The sequence below is a fragment of the Cryptotermes secundus genome, unplaced genomic scaffold (genome assembly GCF_002891405.2).
Source record: "Cryptotermes secundus unplaced genomic scaffold, Csec_1.0 scaffold180, whole genome shotgun sequence".
In the NCBI taxonomy this organism is placed as follows: Eukaryota; Metazoa; Arthropoda; class Insecta; order Blattodea; family Kalotermitidae; genus Cryptotermes; species Cryptotermes secundus.
Window position 1 is genome coordinate 6,014,862 of NW_019718619.1, and position 15,771 is coordinate 6,030,632.

At 37.0% G+C, this 15,771-nt stretch overlaps 1 protein-coding gene across 2 annotated transcripts in view; it reads right to left on the reverse strand.

The window, feature by feature from the left end:
* Window positions 1-15,771, reverse strand: part of LOC111861851 (homeobox protein abdominal-B) — a 452,675-nt gene that overhangs the window by 233,396 nt on the left and 203,508 nt on the right. For both annotated transcript variants that reach the window (XM_023846773.2, XM_033750534.1), the window contains exon 4: window positions 7,230-7,306. The gene's annotated coding sequence lies outside the window, so the exon portion shown is untranslated. The remainder of the gene's footprint in view (window positions 1-7,229; window positions 7,307-15,771) is intronic.

Below are 15,771 nucleotides of genomic sequence, written 5' to 3' on the forward strand. Positions count from 1 at the left end.
TTGACACTTACTGAAACTTTAACTGTAATTTATCTACAGGGCCGAACGATAACACGACACTGGAAAATGATTTGGAGCAAAACTTTTGGCAAATTTTTTGTCAATAACTGATGCACTGCCTACACGAACTGAGGAAAATCACGGCAAACTTCCAGCGGTATCCAGACGGGGGTCTGAATCCTGAACCTCCTGATTAGGGAAGAAGGATTCTGTGCAATGCAACACGGGTTCCAACATACTCTTATACAAACTGAATGAATTTTCATTACAGAATGGAAATAGAATTAACTTAGGGTCTAATTTTAGGTTGTACATGCCAAATTCATATGTCATCCCATGTTTAAATTTTGTTTTGATTTTTAATTTAAACACAAATTATTGAAATAATTCTACATTATTCTGAAATCAGGTGCTTATTGAAGGATGAATCCAGTGAAAAACATCATAAGGAGTATACGTATACTCTCTTTTATTGAAAAGTGTGAATGCATATAAATAAGTGAATGCACATGCTCTGCTGGTGCAACACTTCACTGTATATTATATGTCGGGATAGCTCAGTGAGTCCAGCCACTTCCTATGACTGGACAACCAGGGTTCGGTTCTCCGCAGGGACAGAAATTTTTCTCTTTCTCCATATGCAGACCGACTGATCATTCACACTTAGTGCCAAGTTAGTGAAAGCGTAAACTTATACCTCCATTGCACCACGTATCTTCATGACGTCATGCGTAATTAAGTACAGAGAGACTTTATATTTTATCACTATATTCAACTTTGTGTAGACTGTATTACTGACAATGTCAGGCTTTAATTAACGAAACAGCAACGTAGTACAAGCAGTATGAGACACACCTGAGGCCTCCAAACGTTTTTATGAAAGCCGTGCTTGGAATTGGATTCTGTCCAGAAACACACGCTCATGCGCAGAGCACTGAGTCTAGTTGCACATTCGCCAAATATCATGATTTTATAGTTCGTCTCACTGTCCACATGCGTAGTACCGATCCCATTAGCAATACACTTGATATTGAAGGACAAGTACATCCTAGATCTAAAGTGGAGAAGTTTGTTTTTCCTTTAATTTAATTTGTAATACATAACTTGCAATGTCTCCTCTAGTCTTGAAGAGTACATGAAGGGAATTGAAGGGTTGCAAGATATACTTAAGGAGCTGGGGGCCAAGTACAATCGTCTTCTGCTAGAGTGTACATGTTTTCATAAGCAGTTTCCTGTCAAACATCCTTTTCATCAGAGACGGCATCCCTCAACTAACAATCCACATTTTGACTTTTTTAACTTTCTGTCCTTGTATAAAGACTTCCGATAGAGACACCGCAATAACAGCTTATGGTCCTTATAACTCACCTAAAAAGAGTAAAAAATTTGTATAAATCACAAAATTAGTCATTATTCAAAATTTCTCATTCATATATGGGAACATCGATCGAGCGACCGCTGCTTGTCGGCGATGTAGTATATTCGGTATAGTTCGCTTGCTGACTACTTGCCACGGAGTTTGTTTTGTTTTTGTTTTCTGTCTTATATGGGAAAATCATGCTGCCTAAATCGAATTTTATGTGTATTTCTGAAAACGACCATGAAGAGTATCATTAGTGACAATATTCTGTAATGCGATTGCTAACGAAAACGGCCGTACTTCGCCCGGGTTTTCATGAATACGTTTTCCTTAAACAATGGAACCGCTTCCTTACTGTGGCAAATACGAAGAATTAGCACGTAAGTGTCGTTGATCAAATGAAATATATGGACGGCGCCCATTCTTCCCCCAGACTTGTCTTATAACCAACTGGTCTACAGACGGATGCACACGCACGCACATTTCCTGCTAGATGAAGCACTTACATCGCCGTGTCTACGCACATTGAGCGGTGTATGCTTTCAAATTGCCAAGCAACTACTGAGCGGTAGGCATAGCTCGTAACAGCTTTTTGTTTTGTCGCAGTCTAGAAATAGAGAACGGAGGAGGAAGACGAAGGGAGAGACTTGAAGACACAAAATTTCTCGTACTTTCTATACGTCACTGAATATCATTAACACCAAAACATATCAAAAGCTAACACGATGGTTATGAGGCTCCATTTTTAAGCAGGATATTCAAGTATATTTAAATAAATTAAAGTGGATTAATGTTCATATCATGACTTCGTAGGTCTCCACCAATATTCAGAAATGATGAGCAGAGACAGCAAGCACTGGCCTGCAATGAAGTAAAATTGTTTCACTTATGAAAATACAAATATGCTTTCATAAACAGATCCATTTTCGGAGATATGACGCCGTATAGTCCCTTGATTTTCAACCGACGTTTCGGGGTATATATCACCTATATCCTCAGGGCTGAAGAATAAACCGAGCAGGAATCCAGCACGAAATTAGGCAGTTAGCTGGACTTATTCTTCAACCTTAAAAATGGAGGCCATGTTCCTGCGAAACGTCCATTAACTTTCAACAGACTACTCGACATTATATCCCAGAAAATAAAAATTTATAACAACCGCCATGGGAACCTCAAAACTTTCAAAATTTTCAACTCATATAAATTTACTTTATTAAATTTATATTCACACAAATACAAACTCCTGACATCAGTGTAGTTATTTTAAATTTCCATCCCCAGTTTCCGTGTTCCATAAATGAATTAACTTATTGAATACTGTAAACACATGTGTATATTTAGAAGGAAGTTTCTGTGTGTACGTAAGAGTGCAGCGACTCCCCTTCTTGGAATTCTAAAACTTGTCTCCTAAAACCTTAGACTTTTCAGGTTCGGCGATGTTTCAAATGGTGGATGCATCGCAGAGGCAGGCAACAGTTTCAAATATTTAGAATTCATGTGACTAGAGTGTTCGTAGGGTTCGTGAGAGATCCTATTAGTAGATATACAAGAGCAAGTACAGGTTTGTTTCTGCATTCATTCCCGTAAACAGTGTCACTCAATGCAAGACAGCTTCTTGCATCCGTCACTTGTCAGGGAGAAGTCGAAATCATGCCGTGAGCCACTTCACATTCCCGCTCGAGACATTGATTAAACCCAGCCGCCGAATGTCTTTCTTGCATCTGTCTTGTATACAGGGATTATGGAGGGGAATGCTTGTGCACTGGCTAAAATGGAGTTCATTCTATAAAAATACGCTTCGCGATAGTCTCTTTACATTCATAATATCTAAAAATTTGAAAGAAAATCTCTATAATTTTGCAGGATACATTTAAATATTTTTCAGTTATTATTATGGTCAAGAAACTTCGCTATTTTCTTCGAGGACCAGAAGTTGTACCATACTCTTCATATAAGCCAGATATCCTGAGCCAGTTCAAGCCAGTTCTCGCCCTCATACTATCAGTCTATCCCTATACAATTTTAAATTTATACATTTTAAATTATCTCCAAATTCACTCCTAGTTCATATAAGAATTTTCTATAGATATTCCAATGAAAAGGTTTTGTAATTTCCCCAAAATAAATTGTGGAACCTTAAATTACAGAATAAAACAAATCGTATACAAAAATGTCCACCTGTTATTTATTATCTGTTACAAAAGAATAATCTCATGAATTTTTAAACTAAAATATTCTTTTAACCCCGAAAGTTTTATTTCTTGGTAATTTTACACATTTTGCAGCTTATATGCCGGCATAACTATTTTCAGAACGACGATGTTTACTCTAGTAGTCTGGTAATCAATTCATGGATGTAGCTTAGTTTCCTCTGTATTTGTGATATTTCTGCTGAGCTTGGGAATGGGGTGGGGGGCTCCTCTGTGTACTTGAACTCGATGTAAAAATACACAGTAGTCTCAAGTCTTCGTCCTTCTGGAAAATTCTATATAACACATAGTTTACTGTCACAAAATTCTATATGACACCTCCAGAAGAAGTAGTAATTTTAATAGTTTTTAAGGGATTCAAAGTAAACAAGATAACGCAAATGTTATAGAGTATTTTCTGTACTACTGGCTTGTGGCTAGTTTGTATAATTTTATAAACATGGGATAACCCTTCCAGGTGCGTGTATTCCAATAATGCCATTTGTCAATAATCCAATCCACGATTTCACTCCGAAACACATTCAAATACCTGTGTAAAATAAAAGTCTTGTATCGGGTTCCGCCTGCTTTGCAACTTGCTATAAATAAACGGCTAACGAGAGTAGTAAATAAAAAATGTTTTATATTCCAAGCAGTTTCTACCGATAAAACTGGCTATCATATTTGTAGCTTGTTGTTTTCTCAAGCAACAGCAGTTTATGCAAATCAGAAATTATATGCAGGTGTTGGATCCAATTCTAGAACATTTGAAATCATTATAAATTTATTAAAAATTCAGTTAATAGATTTAATTAATTTTCAAAAGTTTTCAAACTGCAGTGGTAAGATTGTTCTTAAGTATTTGTTATCATCATCTATTCACAACTTAGCAACGGCCGTTGTTTATAAAGTCATCGCTTAGCAACGGCTCTATACTTCACAAATGTTACGTCTATTATTGTAAAGTTTATTAGAGCATTAATTTAAGTAAGATTATTATATGAAAGAAATTCCTGATTAAGAGAGGTAATATCTCGGCGAGAACAATACTCAACGCTTTATAATACAGCCAATTGCAAAATTCTGGGAAGACTTTCATTTTAATCAAGAACACAACAGATATTTCATAAGGAAAAACTATTTTGAGCAAGGAAATTAATTATGAACTTATTGAAGAAAAGAAATATAAAGAGGTTTGAAATTTCAGAGAGTATAAAAGGTACATGCTGTAATGAAACTGATGCTGTAGTTCTTGGGGAAGTTTGGGTGGTAATGTGAAAGTTTTAGAGGACCAGAACATAGGATACGAGTGTGATAGGACTCCATGAAATAAATCATAGTCTAATAAAAATGCTCTAAAGCAGAAGAACAAAGAAATGCAGTTATGTGGCTGAAGGCCAGTCAGAGAACAAGTGGAGAAGAGAAGTATCAGACTGTGATGTGACTTCATCTATTGTTTGAGAGGGCCAGTGAAACAAACGTATTATTGTAAGATTTGAGGCTTTCACGGCGGTGACTATGAAGAANTATTTATTAGCATTTAAAAATTTTCATCAAAAGAAATTATACTTTTCAATGGAAATATAATGAAAGAAGATTTTAATTGAAAAAAAAACTCATAGAAAAGGCTGATATGTTATGAAAATATAGGATGAACCTCAACTTGAGGTGTATGACCTGAGTGCACATGTCCACTCCTCTCGTGAGCGAACGCAAAGACGTCACCAGGCAGACTGAAATACCGAAGAATCAGTGGTTCTAAAGCAATGAATAAATTAGCCTACGTCCTGAGATTTGAATGTGGAACGCTATGAATATCAAATAACAGAGATTGACAGTTTGGTATAGAATAGAATGGTAGGTAAACTGAGGCCTTCCTCTCCTCACCGTCAGTAGGCTATATGCTGTTGTTGCACTTTACACTGGTATAAGCCTGGCCCTGGAGTTTGCAAGTCGTAGAGTAAAAACAAGGCAAGAGAAGGGTACGTCAAACTGCTCTCTCTCTCTCTCTCTCAGTGTCGCTGTCTCAGATAATTGCTTATATTCGTCTCCATGTCTCTTAAAAATAAATTTATTGTATACTTTTTTATATAAAAAGCAGATGATTGCATAACAAAAACTCCTACACGTATCAATTTTTACTTCAACAAAGGCTAATTACGAAATAATTAACTCTGAAGTATGCCAACTAGTGGCAGGATGACCCAGTATAAAATTGAAACTAATTAAATGGAATTAGAGATTTTATTCCCTGTCCGAATTCAGTATCGTATACCCAATACAACACCTGCTACTTAATGATAGAATGAATGGGATAAAGTTCTTGTGCAAGTATAACATTCTGACACCCCAGCCAAGAACTTCTACGGCTGCAGTGCTGTTACCTTAGGCATATACTTATAGGCCACTTCTACATGCAGTAGGAACATCGAATTCAACCAACTAAAATTCAATTTATATATATTTTCAACTTCATAACTTGTACTCTTCTCCAAGTATAATTAGAATGAACGAGTCAAGGAGGATGAGGTGGGCAGGGCATGTAGCACGAATGGGAGCGAAGAGAACTATTGGTGGGAAAGCCAGAAGGAAAGAACCACTGGGAAGACCAAGGCGTAGGTAGGTTGAAATTATTAAAATGGATTTAGAGAGATAGGATAGAATGGTATGGATTGGTTTGATCTGGCTCAGGATGGACAGTGGAGGGCTCCTGTGAACACAATAATGAATCTTCAGGTTCCATAAAATGCTGGGAAATTCTTGAGTAGCTGCAGAATTGGCGGCTCCTCAAGAAGAGCTCAGCTCCATGAATAAGTAAGTAAGTAATATACGTATGTTCGTATGTTTGACCGAAACATTTAAATCATCTTGTACATATGAGGTCATAACAAACCAAAAAAGCAATTACAGCAGAGACTGAAAATTTTCACAGCACAGTCCAGTATGAATTCCCCGCGATCTTCATCTTGCTCAAAACGAATCCTCCTGATTTCATCTCCCTAACAATACGACTGACCTGTATGACTCACAGAACTCCTGACCAAGCGATAAACATTATCCTACTTTGTTTATTTATTTCAACTTTCTCAAGTTAAAATAAATTTATGAGATCTATTTTTGCAAACATCTGCATAAATCTTATTTCCTAAGAAAATGCATGGGACCACTTTTCATACCCATTAAAAGCATCGGGTTAAATTATATTTGTTTATTCAGATTTGTGTTTTAAGATGTGAGGGTTGATATAAGTTACCTAACTACAATTTTAGAATACCTCATTCTTCTAAGTCCATCTTTAAGCAGATTTGTTATTATTGCTTCCAGATATTATCAAATAATTCATTATGAACAGTTACTTAATAGGATTGCTTCTGGTTTTGCTCTCACATCAATTTCCGGTATGTAGTAAATCTATATTTACTTACAAACAATTTTCTGAAGCCCCTAATATCACACAGGAGAATATGTGCAATTCTATCTATTGTGTACCTGTTCCATTTCCCATAATCAACATCAACAAAAGCCAGTATGGTATTATTTTAAAGAACTACATCTAAAAAATCGTTTCATTATAGATAAGAGGATAGATCAACTCTGATAGCACTCAGGCATAAAGCAAGAACATTTTTAGATATGAATTTTTAATGTAAATTCTGGAGATTAATGTTAGAAATACTTACCAGTCAGCTGAGCTAATGCGTGTTCTCGGCTTCGGATTATTTGGTACTTCTAATCCATTGCAAGCAGTTACATGGAGCTGGAACAAGAGGAAAACAACTTCTGTTAATTACTGTTAATGTATTTCTTATTTCATATTTATTTGCAGATTGGAGAGTAATAACATTAGAGCTGCTATCAGGCTAACGATATTCAATTTTACATGTAGCATAAGGGCTCTCATGCAGTGCCAAGAAGATTTCACTTTGTTTAATTAAGTTCATATAATTCAGAAAATATTATTTATAATAATTAGAATAATTACAACCAAAATGTTATTTGAAACATAATCTGGAACTCGAAGGTTAATCGTAAAACAAAACAATTGCCTTCTTTGTGAGCATCTTATAAAATAACAGATGCTGAGCTTCCCTCCAAATTTTCAGCCTATTTTCGTGCCAATGGTAAGAAAAATTTAGAATGATTTTTATTGCCTTGCGTGAACATGCGCCATTCATTTAACCAAAATTATAAAAATCTGAATCAATTCACTGATTTTTATTAACACGAAGCCACTGGAGACAATTCTTAAAACACGTTTCGGCTCATTAAGCCATAATCAGGTATTGGACATTTTTACATTCCCCTGAACCCGCCTGCTATTTTTCTTAATTGGCCAATGTTTACGCACTGGAATACTGGATTTTTAGTAATATGTAATGTCATTATATATAAAATATATATATTCACCTCTTAGATTAAATATTAATTTGTTAAAACCTTCAGAGCTTAAGAAAACAGAATGATATAACGTGAAGTAGCACTTTAACTTTCGAAGTTTTCAGTCCCATATCAAGTCTGGGATATGAGAAGTTAAGGTAGGACTTCCATGTCACTCGCTAATTCTATGGCCACCTTGCCGCACACCACAATTCTGGAAACTCATCTGCAGATTTCAGTCATTACCTTTATTATCGCAGAAGTCTCCAAGCAGCAAAAACTCTTAATGAACCTCATAATGAAAGCTGAGGTTTTGAAAGAAATGTGAGGCTTACACACGATTTGATCAATGTATATTATCACACTTTGAATGAGTGTATAGATAATGCGAAGACGACTGAATTTAAATATTTTAAAGAAACTAAGGGATAAAAAGATATCAATCAATAAGAATGGAGAAAATATACCGATGTAACCGATACATTGCACTTTGATTCCCATAACCTTGATAAGACAAGAATGCATACGAATAGTACTGTAGCGTGTACAAAGGTTACTATGCAACTATCGCGAGATAAGCGAATAAATAATGATTGTTTCTGGGCAGCGGCTCAGTAAAGAATGTCCCGCAACAAATGACACGAATGTATCAAGAGTAGAGCAGTGCTTTCTATGTGGTGCGTGCCGAGATGTTATAACCAGGGAAGCTCGAGCAAAGAGTTCAGTTGACTGTTCAGCTGTGGCGTATTAATCAGCGAGCAACGACGTGAGTATAGATGCTGCTGAAGTATCTCCATTGTTAAGACGCATTACCAGGAAACGATTAGTGAAAGCAGACTGAGAAAACTTAGCGTGTGCTCTAGTGATTTGTGGGGGCACGCGGTAGCGTAGTTGGTTGAGACACTATGCTACAAGCCGGAAGGTCGCGGGTTCAAGTCTGGATGATGTCATGGATTTTTTTCAATTGATCTAATCCTTCCAGCCGCACTATGGCCCTGAGGTCGACTCAGCCTCTAACAGAAATGAGTACCAGGAATTAATTGAATAATTTTCCTGGGGAGTAAAGCGCGGCCAGCGCGTAAGGCTGACAACCTTACCGACATCTTTGAGCCGATTGTCTAGATAATGAGGGACCCTCAACGTCTCACAACCCTATGGGCCTTCACGGCCTGTTATAGGGATAGCTTTCTTTACTTTCTTTACTTACTTTTCTAGTGATTTGTGAAGTGTGAAGATTAGTGAAGAAAGTTGTCTTCTGGGTTTAGGCACCGTGTATTCTTCGTTTTGGCCGACGTTTCGGAGGAACGTAGCGCCTCCTTCTTCAGAGCAGTTGAATAGNTTGTCATCGCCGTGAAAACCTCAAAACTTACATCTGGAGATTAGTGATTGCACTTTAATTACTTTTAGTTACCAGTTGCGTGTAGAAGCGGTCAATAAATCCATTCACCAATCCAAAGTCCCGTAGAGTGTCACACTTCCTCACGCAACAATAATATTCGAAATTTGAAAATTCACAGTATCAATAATTCTAAAATTCCGAATGTTTTATTTTAATTTGTACAAGGAACTGCTGTAATCCATAATACATTTAATGTAAGCAACAAATTTCAACATAAGATGATTCTTCTTTATTCATCCATTGAACTTGATTGGTGACCCGACATTTTTCGATACTGAAATGTCATCCTTAGTAGTTCAATAGAAACATCCGCAAAAATTTGTCAAGTCTATTTTACAATAATCTACATGAAATGGAAAACTTAATAAAAAGTTAATCCATTAAAAGAAGTAGGACGATATTAAAATAAGAATTAAGTGTTAATACTTGTAAATCATTTAGGGCAGTTCGAAGTCCTTGATATTCTAATTCATGTAGATTTCATTTACTGGACTAACTTTTTACGAAGTTTTTAAGTTTTTACACAGTGTTGTGAAATAACCTTGAGCAAGCTCTACCAGTGTTAATACTGACGACAGACGAGTCTCTAAACATATAATACTACCAATTAATTTAAAAAAAAACAATTACCTGCGTAATAAGTAAATAGTATATATATATGTATGTAAATAAATACAGATTAAATTAATAATATCTTATATTTGAATTCGATCTTTCCCGATCAGTTTCAAATATTTTTAAAACTTCTGATCGAATTTCTCTATCGAGTTGGAAGCACTCCTCCACGTTCGAGGTCCAGGGTTCAAATCTATCTACAGACATCGAATAATGTTGATTATGGGACTTCAAGTTTCCGTAGTTTCTTCATGAAAACGTCGGACAGTATCTCAAATTAGGCCACGGCCACTTCCTTCTATAGGATTTGCAATTACTTATCAACTAAGCATGATTCCGTTCGGCGCTATATATTCCGAGACACTGACAACATAATTAATAAACATTAAGCAGGCAGGTACATTTGAGTATTTCTGGCACCATCATGTCCGCTGTAATCATTATTAAATTAATTTCTGGTGAGTGAGAAATTGTACTGATCTCTTTGTAAACCGTGAAATACATTGTTTAAATAACAAGTGGTGGGAAGAACTAATCGACTACTTTCCTTTGATACGACACAGACCGCATAGAAAATGACGCCTCCAACAGTTGATTGCAGTGCGAACATGTTTACCTAGCCGTTGCCTAGTAACAACAGGGCGGATAAACATGCAGACACGCAGATTTATGGGAGGGATTTATCAAGTACGCCGTTGAAACGAACTCGGGTGCCTATGTTACACACCAAGTTTCACGAAGACTGGTTCAGTCCTTCAAAGTTCAAGGGGAGTATACACGTACAGACACACGGACAGTAAAGTGATGTCATAAGCCTACATTTCTTTTTTTTTCAAAATAAGAAATAGCAGCTAAAAATCGCTTCAATAATTCGGACGGTCATGGCTCCTCACTATTGTCACTTTTCAGTATTCACTTTAATATTCCAATGAACGAGTTAAAAGTCCCAAGTAAATGACTGCGAACTATCTCCTAACACTACTTCTGAAATTAATCCAAGAAATTTCTCAACGACTTGTCAGTGTGGTTCCAACAGAAGCAACTTGCAGCAGTGTCGAGCTTTACGTTCACACTGAATGGCTCTTGTAACACTGGGTCTACAGAACATTTTTCTTTATGTCGACGCTATACGAGTATGTGCACGTACTGAGCTTGTAATCCAACACAATCCTGTATTCAGTCACATAATTTAAGTAATTAGCATGGCACTATACTACTACTACTACTACTACTACTACTACTACTACTACTACTACTACTACTACTACTACTACTACTACTACTACTACTACTACTACTACTACTACTACTACTACTACTACTACTACTACTACTACTACTACTACTACTACTACTACTACTACTACTACTACTACTACTACTAAAACTACTGCTGCTACCACCACCAGTAGGTAATTTAATTCATATTTATTTTCGTGCAAACATAACAGTCCAATGGCCAATTACAAAGTGAGCATAAGTAAAGAAAAGAAGCGAAAAACAGAAAGAAGGAAGTGTATGGTAATATTTCAGTGCAATTAAATTCGTATTTTTTTTTGTGAAAACTTAAAATCCCAAAGGACAATTACAAAGCGAGCACGAGGACATAGAAAGAAACAAAACACACATAAATAAAATAAATAATAATAATAACATAGGTTATTGCAGATTTGTAGGCTTGTCAGTTAATGGACGGTTGCTGAATCTCTCGTTCACAAGCCTGCTAATGTTAATTCCGTTACAGTGGACTGTGATATTATGGGGGAAACTATCAAATTTCACTTCGTAGGAGTCTTGTCATCTGCAGAAAGCGTTCACCATTCAACGAACATCTTAAAGGCAATCAGGCGAGTAAGGATTCTAAAGAAACGGGTGGAGAAAGAAGAGACGACCCGGAAGAATGATCTGAAATGAACGTATAGACGGAAGGACGGCCATAATGACACACAGACGCATGTGGGATGTATGTAGCCTAGGAGTTCCCTTTCTTCCTTCCTTCTGGTCCGTTTCCTGTGTGCTGATTTACGTCTTACATAAAAAGACGTGGCGAAAGAGCTCTATAAACTTTCGCAGATGTTAGAAGCCATCAAGAAGGATACGGTGCAAAAGCAAGAAAGAATAAAAACTGGCAAGGAAAGAAAATATAACGCAGCAAAGAACAGTTTAAGACTTTATATCATTCATCAGAATCTACAAAAATAACGTTCTTCCGAATTTAATCGATTAAGTATGGCCGTACAATTTGCCATTCATACCGTTATGAGCTGTTAATGATAAAATTCCGAGTTCATAGCATGGTTACAAGTTTTGGGATTTTCTCAGTTTGATAATTTAGATTGTGGTGGTCTTCTGGGTTAGAGAGTGTAGCCTTGTAAACGCATGTCAGTGTTTCGGAGGAAAGTGCTGCCTCTATCTTCGCATAAACACTGAATACTGAGGCAGTAATCTCATGACTGTCGTATTTATCATAATAAGATACTTGATTAGTATGAAATAAAAAAATTATTGTCGTGTATTTAGTGACGTGACTATAGACAGGGTATGTATTGATGACTGGATTTATTGAACACTTGTATACACCACTCGAAACTGCAAGTAATTTCAGCGCTATCGCTAATCTCCATATTTTACAAATCACCACAGCACCAGCTAAGCCTTTTTGCAGCCTGCTGCGACTTCAAGAGGCTCTTCCTAGCAGCGGCTTCTAACAGTAGAGATTCTCCAGCTTCCCGTGCTCACATCATTGCTGTCCGGCGGATATCCCGCAAATCACTCTAGCGCCAACTATCTTCAAGATAACTCTTCGACACTGACCAGGCAGAAAACAGCCATTCTCTTGATGTAGAGACGTGTTTACCGCGCATTTGAATAGCAACGTATTGGAGCAGATCACATAGAAAACACCGTTTTTCTATTGTTGCGGACGTTGCAACGGCCGCTGTTAATGAGTCTCTGTTTTGTAACAAGTCTATACGCCACAATATCCATGTCTGGTGTGGTTTATCAATCATATAGGCCTATGGTAGTTAACACAAAGCATGACGAGAAAAAACATTTAAGGGTTAGGACAAATTTTTATCTCAAAAGATAAATTTGCGTCAAATATTTCAGTGACTAGAAAAGGTTTCATACTGACTCCACTTAAGAGAGAACACAACGCTGTATCAGTTGCAATGAAACTGTGGCTTAGGACTGTTTTAAAGCTGTCACAAACTTCGGTTCACTATCTGTTGTGCACGAGAATAGAGAGAATAAATATATCCATTTGCAATAAGGACGTGTGTAGTCTCTTCTGCTCTGTACCATAACGAAAATTTTACATTTTATACTTCAAAAGATTCTGTTTCGATAATGTTGGTGTAATGAGGCAAATGTTTAGTTGGCTGCTTATATTTATTTGGGTACTTCCAAGGCCTTCATGAACCACACGAAAGGTACATTTTTATATATGGAAATCTCTTGTTGAATTTGTATTTCATCGTGTATTTTCGGGACCGGAGACATTCTCCGATGAAAACAAGTTTGTTCCACCAAGTTCCAATTCGAGACAAGTTTTGCTCTGTTTGCAAATTAATAGAAATATCTCGGAAGTTCCAGATGTATGCCATTATGAAAATGTCAGATACGTACATAAAAATTTTTAATTTTACGAATAATTTTGAAAATCGTAATTTACCGTTTTACTAATAAAATAACTTTTAAGCATTACCAGAAAACGGCCAAATGTAATCAAGGGTAAACTGAGTAACAGTAATACAGGAATCATATTTGTTGTTGGCTGATTGTAGAGGGAGTCGTTCCTTAATAGAAACAACAGGCTGCTCATTCTTTCCTGAGCAGCTATAAACTTCCAAATGCAACCTGTGCATACGAGACAATTCGTTTATATGATAAACCGAAACTTAGAAATTTCAGAACTTTCACTAACCACTACAAAATTTGTAAGATTTGAGGTTTTCACGGCGGCGACTATGAAGAAAGCAGTCTTCTGGGATCTTCTGTGTAGATGTGGTGTCTGCTTGTACCGGTTCTCACGGTCTCTTCGCTACTGGATTTTCTTATTTTTCCTTCTACTCTGAAGATGGAGGCGATACGTTCCTCCGAAACGTCGGTTAACACCACATCTACACAGTGCCACATACAGAATACTGCTTTCTTCATTACAAAATATTCCTCTGCAAAGATAGGAAAATGCATTTAAGAACTAGTACATCAACCAGTTGTAATGTCTGTTCCTACATGGAGTAACTCAGTATACGAAAACTCTATATGCATGTATCGAACGCAACTCAAATGGGTCATAAACCGTTCGGACTTACCAAGATCAAGATGGCTTTTACATAGCGCAATTCACTGCATTTGGCTTATCGCATTATTCTCGCTGTAATACCAGTCAGACTTAATAATGCGGTTACACGAAAAAGGGTCAATTTCCCTGGTATTCTTTTGCCTAAAACATGTTCAACGATACATTCAAATTTAAATTTGGTCTTTTAAAAGTCAATATGGCAGTAATAATGACAAGGAGAACGCTGTCGCTTCTCCGGGAAATTATAGCTCATTATGAACATAAACCAGCCATTACCAAGCAGAAATAAAATAAAGGTAAAGCTATCCATGTAACAGGTCGAGGTTCCCGCATTTTCTAGACAATAGGCTCACAGATGGCGGTGATGTTCTCAGCCTTACATGCCGGCTGCACCTTTACACCCAGGAAGATTCCTGGTACTCATTTCTGTTAGAGACTGAGTCGACCCCAGGGCCATAGCGCGGTTAGAAGTGTTAGGTAAATTAAAACATCCGGTAACCTCATCGGGAAACGAACTCGCGACCTCCTGTCTCATAGCACAGTGCCCCAACCAACTACGTTGCAGCGTGCCCATAGAAATAAAGCAATCAACAGAAAAAATAATAGTTCATAGTAGGCGGGTTTGAGGTCTGATATCTTTTGAAAACCAATATTACTCTCACTCTGTTATTTTGACAAGTCCATCTACGTTACGGAAGACAAACTGTACGGTACGCAAGGAACTGACAGCGTTTCAAGCATTCTCCTTCCCCTTGTTAACAGCACAGCAAGAAGAAAAAATGTCAGTAGCTAAAGAAAATATACAAAATGGCGGCTTGCTTGGTTCCATTCGGGTAGAAAACGCTTTCCCTGTGGCGTAATCCCGCAAGCTTTGGTCTGAAATTATGGGCTGTAGAGGAAGTGAAGGTATAATAAATTTAAGCAGGAACTCTCCCTTCGTTCCAAGTTTTTTCTTTTTCTTTCTTGTGAGGCCAGACGGAAAGACAGACAGACAGAGGGTGTATGTTGCTGGGGTTAAGTGAGGGGGTGGAACTGACAACACCAAGAAGGAAACTCATTTAAGTAGAAGGATTGGGCAGAAGGATAACTACCAAAGACAGTTTGGACAACCATTGTTTCACATTTTTACTGCTTCAAATTATTGTCAACTCTGCTACAACCAGAGACATCTGTTTTCTTAGATTTCCTTCGAAACCAAAAGATTCGAGTTACTATAGAGCTTAGTATTATTAGTGTCTGTGAAACAATTTAAATGTTTCCAACGCAATCGAAGAAAGCCGCAGAACATTTTTAAAGCAGGTTGAAACCAGAGTAATTGGATAACAAAAGGTGTATTTCCACACCGTTCCTCTGAAAATGGGAAATTTGACCAGTTTGAGATAGAAGGAAATCTCCATTATTTTTGCAGAATACTATTTCATGAACTTCTTAAACTTCAAAGCAAAGTAATTAACGCCAAAATTTATTGACTGTTGCCAATGAAATTGCATTTTTTTAGTTTACCGAAACTGCATCTGTAAAT